General features: G+C 38.9%; 1 protein-coding gene across 17 annotated transcripts in view; it reads right to left on the reverse strand.

Annotated features, from left to right (window-relative positions):
* The window catches only part of LOC135225223 (rho GTPase-activating protein 45-like), a 617,019-nt gene that overhangs the window by 206,322 nt on the left and 400,697 nt on the right, over nt 1-10,000 (reverse strand). The gene's annotated exons all lie outside the window — the stretch shown is intronic.

A 10,000-nucleotide genomic window follows, 5' to 3' on the forward strand; every position in this document is an offset into this window, starting at 1 on the left:
CATACATGCACTAATGGACTTATTTTTATAAACAAACACTAGCATATAAATTCACTAAAGGCGGCGAAGAAACAAACGCATGCGACCCTTCCATGACATCCCTCGAAGGAAGGAGACAAGAAACTTTGTCTCGGAGTTTCCACCGCAAAATAAAATGCTATTGGCACCCAATTCCCCTCTGGAGAAATAACGAGGCATCTGATCCTCCTTTAATTAATCGAAACCTCCGAGACATCTCATTAAGAAGAATTCGATTCCAACCGGTGCCAATAGATGACATGGCCTGCTGGGAAAGTGACACGCACAAAAACGGATGATCCCTTTTGGGTTCTTCATCCCTTCCTTTATTTTTTTTTATTTTCTAGTTTTATTTTTAATTCTTTTGCGTCGTTTCTTATTTGCCACAGTCTCTTTCCCCCCCTTTCGTTATCTACATTTCTTTTTGAGCTCCGTTTACCCAGATCTTTTCCACTTCCAGCCACACTCAACTGTTTGGTCAAAACAATTTTTTTCTAGTTCTGGTTGATTGTTCTTCATTATTTTTTAGTTTTCCTTTCCTTTTCTCTCCAATTCACGATCCGTTTAACATTATGTTTTTATTTTCTGCGTTTTTTTTTTACATTTTATTCCACCTCTGTTTCCATTCGCTCCGGTTTCCATTTCAACTCCGTTTTATGTTATTATTTCGTGTTTCTTATATTTCCCCCTCTGACCACTTCCGGGTCTATTTTATCTTTCCTATTTTTCAAAATTTCCTTTTCCTCGTTTCAGTTATTTTCAAGTTCCATCGACGCAACGTTGTGGATTTTTTCCTTCATGGTGGACCTCGTACGGAGCCTTCTTATTTGTTTTATGTCGATTCCTAGATTTATCTCTCTTTTTTTTCTGTGATCAGCTCCAATTCCTTATCGGTTTCATGTTTTCTTTCTTGAAGTTTCATGTTTTATTGTCCTTCTTTTTTGTCTTAATTTCGTTCTTTTCCCTTTCCATTATTAATCATTTCCAGTTCCTTTGCAGAGCCATTCTTTTTATTATTATTATTTTCTCCATTGTCATTTCTATACAATTTCCTCTCCCCCGTCAAGCTGTTTTTATTTAACTTTTTTCCATTTTTTTTTTCAACCCTGTCACTGGAAATTGGAGGAGGAAATGTCTTCAATCTGTAATGCGCCGTTTTCTCCACGTTTCCAGCTTTTGACCTTTTCCTTTTTATCTGTTGTTCAGTGGGAACAGGAAGGCAAAATTTCTAAAATCAGTTGTAACTAGCTGTTCTTGGAGTTTTCGTTCCTGACTTTCCCTTCATCTTTCACCAGTGAGGGAATAATGCTGTGTCTCCGTCCCACTTTTGACGAGTCTTACAAAAAAATCTTTGAAAGAGCTTATGAAAACGATGGTGAAAACTAGTGGGCGATTGTTACCCTTCATTATCATTATCGGGGCCAGTCGCGAACGACGGACATATGGGTTCTGCCGACGAAAACAAACCTATAACCTTTCCCAGAATGCCTTGCCCTGGCTTGATCAGAATTTACCTTCTTAACCTGACTTTAGGGCACCGTGCGCTGACCTGGCCGGAGGGACTTAGTCCTCCTCTCTCTCTCTCTCTCTCTCTCTCTCTCTCTCTCTCTCTCTCTCTCGCGCGCGCGCGCGCGCGGACGCCCCCCTCAAGTAACACTGAACATCGGAAACATTTAATGAGCTTCCGTTCGGAGGAACGAGGCAAAAGATGCGATAAACTGCCCAGCAGAGTAGGATACCAACAGGCGAAAATGAAAAGTGCCTTCAATAGAAGAGCACTGTAGTATAATACAAATGAAAATAGAAGAAAGGCAAAACATCTAGCATTCAAAGATATAAAAATTTACTTAAATGACAAGCAGCAAAAAGTAAGATCAAAATTAAAGGGAGCAATTAAAATGTATCTAGTAACCAGGTGTGAAGGTCGGGATTCAGCAAAACCAAAAATTTCGATTATACAGACACAAACAAATAAAAAAACAGTATTAAAAAATAATTTCCAGAATACTACTAATGGTAACCTCTGATAACAAATTTCATAAACTCTCAGCGGCTGTAATTGACACGAAATGTTGCTCACATGGAAAAGGGTACAAAACCTTTGGTTGTTAAAGAAGAAGAACAGTAGGAAGAAGAAAAAAAATAGGTAAAAAATGCGCTGAAGTTTCCTCGGCGCAATCGAGTTTTCTGTACAGCTGCTACAGCTTATAATCAAGGCCACTGAAAATAAATCTATCTTTCTGTGGTCTCGGTATAATACCGTATGAGCCGCGGCCCATGAAATTTTAACCACGGCCCGGTGGTGGCCTATAGTTGCCAGAAGCATGATTATGGATAACTTCAACCTTGAATAAAATCAAAACTACTGAGGCTAGAGGGCTGCAACTTGCTATGTTTGATGATTGGATGGCGGATGATCGATATACCAATTTTCAGCCCTCTAGCCACGGTAGTTTTTGAGATCTGAGGGCGGACAGAAAAAACGGCAGACGGACTGACAAATCCAGCACAATAATTTTCTTTTCAGAAAACCAAAAAAGAACCAAAGCCTTCGCAATAGTTTTCTTTTCAGAAAACTAAAAGCAACATGTTCAAAAAGGCCTTCTCCCGAGTCTGCATGCACTGAATACTGAAAATCCGCCTGACCACTGGACTGAGAGGCTCCATGAGTCATGGGACCTCTCAGTCCAGTGGGCCATGACAGAATGGCATGCAGGAAAGCTGGCAATACGCTACGGTACGGCACAGAAATAGCTGCGAAATCATATAACATCATCATCTATTTCGCGACAGTTTTTCGAAGGCTCGGGGCTTGACATGTTTGTTCGCTTATCAAATCTCTCTCTCCTCTCTCTCTCTCTCTCATATTCTAGTAACTAAGAGAGTAATTTTGGTTTGTAATAACATCTTATCGCATATCCTATAAAACTGCAGTCTTATCGACGGCAAATTTTTCATTACATATGTTATAATATTGTAATACTTCAAGAAGGTAGTAAAAACGCGTCGCGTTAATTTTGTTCAGTACAAGAGCGTTATGATTCGACGCGGTTAAGAAATAAAGGTCTTTATTACTGAAAGAAGCTGAAAAGAGTTAGTTTTTCTCCAAAAATAGATATTCAAAATCTGTGAAAATACCCATTTGTTTAATGCGAACTGTTTGCAATATTAGGAATGGCATCATAATTTTTGGGGGAAGTTTGATAAAAAATAAGGAGACTTTTGTATCACTATTAACACTAATAACCTGCAAAACTATAGACTATTGTACGGTTGTGCTACTGCAAAAAAAAAAAAAATTTAAAGTCAGAGTTTTGAAACTGTTTTCATTTTCAAGGAATACAAATGAATAAAACTAGAACACGGTATTCCAGGCAACGACGAATACAAGAAATCAAATCATATTCTGGTGAGACCTTGCATGCAGGAAAGGTCAAGATAAGGTCAGAGGACTAACAGAGTGAGTGAGGAAAGTGACGGTTGGAATAATATGACTTATTAATCATTTCCTCTACATAACGTAGTTACTGCTTTCATGGAGTAAAATGAACGCGTACGTTATTGAATTTTCAAGATATAAAAGTGAAAATATGAAGATGACATAGGTCTTGTTATTTTCATCAGTATTTTATAGTACATCTCTTCGCCTCTCTCTCTCTCTCTCTCTCTCTCTCTCTCTCTCTCGTTCTCTCTCTCTCGTCCTCTCTCAATCCTCTCTCTCTCTCTTTGTATATGGGCATTCTACTTGATGAAAGCCCGATTTTTAAAAATTATCCGGTTCCAAAAGTGTGTACACAGTAAAAAAAAATAGTAATTGGAAAATCTTAGCTAAACGTCATAAGCCACAAACAGTAAAAATTAACTAGGACTGAAAATGAGCCAGTTCTGACGCCCATCATGGTTACTGGATGTCTCACAAACCACAAAGCACCAAATTCCACAAATTCCAGAGTCGAAAAATCTGATCCTGTATTAGTTTCGTTCAGACATTCAGGATTTGCCATCACTTCAGACGAAAATCATGGGACCGAGGTTGCTTTTGGTCTCTTCCATTACAAAAAAATGTACATTAATGAAAAAACATCTAGTAAAAAGAAGCAAAGGGTCACCCTCTCTAATTATCTTACTATATTCTCTGGGTTATAGTAACCGGCGTTAAGGGATGGCTTCTCAAATAGAGTTATCCAATCACGTACCCCTTGAGAGTACTATGATTAAGATGATGGGAGATACAGTAATCATATTAGGGAAGAAGTCATTAGGACAGAGGATGATAGCGACGGTAGGTAGGATAAGTGAAGCTCTCTTTCGGGACAATAGATCGAAGAAATCGTTTCTATTATGGGTGCTCATTATCATTTATAATGAGCACACAGACTCGTGAGACGCGCCTAAATGGTGTAACCTGTCCATTCCACAGAAATAGGATATTCCCTGTCAAGATAAAATAAAGAAAAGGCACTGATAAAATAGAAATGAATACATATGAAAATAGTTGATAAACAGCAATTCATCAGTCAATCAATCTGTCAATAAACAAAGAAAATTATGTCTGAATATATCCCCAAACGAGGTCATTTACATCCATTTCTACGGGCGGCCATGACACAGCGGCTATGGTGAAGCTAGAATTGTCATTACCCACCTTAAGGCTATCGAATGCAGAGCCTCAGCTACCGAAAATAGTTCAATTTAAGCAAGGGAGGTCAGAAAACAAAGCCGTTGAGAGCTCTCAATTATCCAACAAGAAGGTCAACTGACGATAAGAAAACAAAAATAACTAGCGGTTTCAAATCCTACTTCTCTATACGAGAAACAAGAAATTTGTTTGTAAGAATCCAAGAAGAGGGGGCAGGCGTTTTAGAAGAGACACCCACCAAAGAACTGCCTAATGGTTCAAGATTGTTTGTTTGTATGGTGTTTTTACGTTGCATGGAACCAGTGGTTATTCAGCAAGGGGCTAATGGTTCAAGTGAGTCAGATGGAATAAATGCCTCAGGAAAAGATCGTACAACCGTCCGCAAAAACAGCTTTATGAAAATATTTGGTCGGGTCACCTGAAACTATCCATAAACTAAGAAGCTTGTTGTAACTTGGTATTGAAATCCAAAGAGATGTTCTTCGTTCACAAAAAAGAATCAAGACATGTGGACGGTAACCTTTAAGCACAGTCTAATTCCACAAGAAATTCTGTTTCATTTGAATCATGCGTTAAAAAAAGTAAACACCTTAAATTACGTGAAAATTACGTTTATAGCAACTACCATTTCCCCTAAGATTACGATCATGCATTACTTCAGCAACAGAAATGTGATTTTTCACTTGTAGATAACTCATTTTTCTATTACTCAGAAGAGCCATGCTAAGCAATTGCCATATGGTCAAGCTTACTAGGAGTACGTTTCAAATAAAATGTTTAAAAATGTCAATCATGGACGAGTTTTCCCTTTATCCAAGGATGACAAAGAACAAATTTGAAATACCCTCTTTCGCTTTCAATCAATCAGCAGCTAGGCAATTCAAGGTCCATTTAACCTTTAAAATTCAAATCTATCCGAACCCCAAATAAGCTATTACGTATTCTTATTATATAAAAACCATTATTACTCTTTCTAAATACCGGAAAGTGAAAAATGAGCCCGAGCCTCCCACACAAACTCATGTATATATACTTCACTTGATTCAGCAATTCAAGTCTGCTATTTCTCGCCCCTCTACTCATTCCGTTTGACCATCCCATTCTCTCCCCCTAAATCCCGTTTGCGTCAGTTCCCCTCGACTCTCCTCTCTCCCCTCTCGCTCTCTTCATTGGGATTTCCACATCCCTCTTTATTCTCTCGCTTATCCCAGTATATGCTTCCAGGCATTGTCTCCGTCCATCCGTCCAGTGGCCATTTATTAGGTGATAAATCGATCATTTCGCGTCTCGTCCCTCTTTCGTCGCCATAGTGACTCCTTTGCCCCACATTTATCTGATTCACCAGTCCCTGGGATGCAGTTCATTTGGTTTTGTATTATTCAATCGCATACTCCAGCCAATGCGTTTTTCTTCTATGTAAATAACGATATGTCTCATCTCAGTTCTGATTTTTCTCTTCTTCTCTCATTTGGTTACACTCTCCTCTGGATGGCTTACTGGTTTAATCCAGAGACATTTTCACATGTTATATAAATAATAATAATAATGAATAATAATAATAATAATAATAATAATAATAATAATAAATAATAATAATAATAATAATAATAATAATAATAATAATAATAATAATAATAATAATAATAATATCAACCATCGCTGTGACCATGCCCTGGCAGATCTGAGCGAAACGTCAGAGAGAGAGAGAGAGAGAGAGAGAGAGAGAGAGAGAGAGAGAGAGAGAGAGAGAGAAACTTGTAACAGTAATATATGTATATAGCAGTTAATAAAGATCATTCAATATGACTACACTGGATTTGACGATCCCTTTGGCACGTTGCTTGCCAGTTTCAGCAACATTGAGAAATCCTTAATAAGGAAAATAGAGAAGACTTTATACAAAATTAATGGAGCTGATGCAGCAATCCTTTTCAACAAGACTTAATAATAATAATAATAATAATAATAATAATAATAATAATAATAATAATAATAATAATAATAATAATAATAATAATAATAATAAAAGCCTACAACACCAAGAAATTAAGGGAGAAAACAAGTGAGGTCAATGAAATAATGGGTCATAATACACACCACCAGTATCACAGAAACAAATAACTTGACATATGCAGGAGCAAGATTAGTAGCAGAACTGATGGGGATTCGAACACCAACACCACCAGCACAACCACAACCAAGAAAACCTCCTTGGAAAAGGAGCCTGGAAAAGCAAATCATGGTGATGAGATCAGACTTGAGTAAACTGAAAGAGATGGCAGAAAAAAGGCTAAGAAGCAAGAAAACAAGGGAGGAACTCAACGAGAAATACAAAGTACAAGAGAGGGGACTAAACAACACAATAGAAGATGTAAAACAGAGGCTTAAGGCCAAAGCACATAAGATCCAACGGTACACGAACAGGAATAAGGGATACCAACAGAACAAACTATTCGGAACCAACCAGAAAAGACTATACAGCCAACTAAGAGGGAAGACAACCACCCAGAAATTCCTGAAGCCGAACCAAGTAAGTAGACTCTGGGGAAAACATATGGAGCAATCCGGTATCACACAACAAACATGCAACATGGCTCCAGGAAGTCAAGGAAGAAGAAACAGGGAGAATAAAACAAAAGATTCACAGAGATCACGACAGACACAGTCAGACACCAACTAAAAAAAACAAAAAAAATGCCAAACTGGAAAGCCCCAGGTCCCGATGAAGTCCATGGATACTGGCTCAAAAACTTCAAGGCCCTACACCCACGAAATAGCAGAACAACTCCAGCATTGTATCTCAAATCACCATGCACCAAAATGGATGACCACAGGAAGAACATCCTTAGTACAAAAAGACAAGAGTAAGGGAAATATAGCCAGTAACTACAGGCCTATCACCTGCTACCAATAATGTGGAAGTTACTAACAGGTATCATCAGTGAAAGGCTATACAACTACCTAGAGGAGACAAACACTATCCCCCACCAACAGCAAGGCTGCAGAAGGAAGTGTAGGGGCACAAAAGACCAGCTCCTGATAGACAAAATGGTAATGAAGAACAGTAGGAGAAGGAAACCCAACCTAAGCATGGCATGGATAGACTATAAGAAAGCCTTCGACATGATACCACACACACGGCTAATAGAATGCCTGAAAATATATTGTGCAGAGGAAAAACACCATCAGCTTCCTCAAAAATACAATGCGCAACTGGAATACAATACTTACAAGCTCTGGAATAAGACTAGCAGAGGTTTAATATCAGGAGAGGGATCTTCCAGGGCGACTCACTGTCCCCCACTACTCTTCGTAGTAGCTATGATTCCCATGACAAAAGTACTACAGAAGATGGATGCCGGGTACCAACTCAAGAAAAGAGGCAACAGAATCAACCATCTGATGTTCATGGACGACATCAAGCTGTATGGTAAGAGCATCAAGGAAATAGATACCCTAATCCAGACTGTAAGGATTGTATCTGGGGACATCAGGATGGAGTTTGGAATAGAAAAATGCGCCTTAGTCAACATACAAAAGGGCAAAGTAACGAGAACTGAAGGGATAAAGCTACAGATGGGAGCAAACATCAAACACATAGATGAGACAGGATACAAATACCTGGGAATAATGGAAGGAGGGGATATAAAACACCAAGAGATGAAGGACACGATCAGGAAAGAATATATGCAGAGACTCAAGTGCGATACTCAAGTCAAAACTCAACGCCGGGAAATATGATAAAAGCCATAAACACATGGGCAGTGCCCAGTAATCAGATACAGCGCAGGAATAGTGGAATGGACGAAGGCAGAAACTCCGCAGCATAGATCAGAAAACCAGGAACATATGACAATACACAAAGCACTACACCCAAGAGCAAATACGGACAGACTATACATAACACGAAAGAAAGGAGGGAGAGGACTACTAAGTATAGAGGACTGCGTCAACATCGAAAACAGAGCACTGGGCAATATCTGAAAACCAGTGAAGACGAGTGGCTAAAGAGTGCATGGGAAGAAGGACTAATAAAAGTAGACGAAGACCCAGAAATATACAGAGACAGGAGAATGACAGACAGAACAGAGGACTGGCACAATAAACTAATGCACGGACAATACATGAGACAGACTAAAGAACTAGCCAGCGATGACACATGGCAATGGCTACAGAGGGGAGAGCTAAAGAAGGAAACTGAAGGAATGATAACAGCGGCACAAGATCAGGCCCTAAGAACCAGATATGTTCAAAGAACGATAGACGGAAATAACATCTCTCCCATATGTAGGAAGTGCAATACGAAAAATGAAACCATAAACCACATAGCAAGCGAATGCCCGGCACTTGCACAGAACCAGTACAAAAAGAGGCATGATTCAGTGGCAAAAGCCCTCCACTGGAGCCTGTGCAAGAAACATCAGCTACCTTGCAGTAATAAGTGGTACGAGCACCAACCTGAGGGAGTGATAGAAAACGATCACGCAAAGATCCTCTGGGACTTATGGTATCAGGGGACGGATAGGGTGATACGTGCAAACAGACAGACGTGACGTTGATTGACAAAGTCAAGAAGAAAAGTATCACTCATTGATGTCGCAATACATGGGACAACCAGAGTTGAAGAGAAAGAGAGGGAAAAAATGGATAAGTATCAGATTCTGCAAATAGAAAATAAGAAGGATATGGGATATGCCAGTGGAAATCGTACCCATAATCATAGGAGCCCTAGGCACGATCCCCAAGATCCCCTGAAAAGGAATCTAGAAAAACTAGAGGGCTGAAGTAGCTCCAGGACTCATGCAGAAGAGTGTGATCCTAGAAACGGCACACATAGTAAGGAGAGGTGATGGACTCCTAAGGAGGCAGGATGCAACCCGAACCCCACCCACAAATATAAATACCCACCCAGTCGAATTGGAGGAACTGTGATAGAGCAAAAAAAAAAATAAATAAATAAATATAATAATAATAATAAGATAATTGTAGATTAATTTTTCCTACCCTTTTCACTCTATATGACCACATAATCTTTCCTCTGTTTTATTATCAATTAGTTTTATGAGTTCCGTCCCAACGCATTTTCAATTCTAATGTATTTTTCGTTGCCATTCTCAGCTTTTATCAACATTTCCTTACTTCTGGATCCCCAAATAGGATCACATGTTCCAGTTTTGTCAATAATAATTATCATCGATCAATTTTGAGCAAAGCAGAAGCCTTGTACTTTGCTCCTCATTAATTATTTCTTCAAGATTTCAACAACAACGCTCAAAAACAGCAAAGTACCTAGAGACGTTTTTTTAAAATACAATACGAAAAATATAATTGTGATCGAAAACT

Source organism: Macrobrachium nipponense, chromosome 13 (genome assembly GCF_015104395.2).
Source record: "Macrobrachium nipponense isolate FS-2020 chromosome 13, ASM1510439v2, whole genome shotgun sequence".
Classification (NCBI taxonomy): Eukaryota; Metazoa; Arthropoda; class Malacostraca; order Decapoda; family Palaemonidae; genus Macrobrachium; species Macrobrachium nipponense.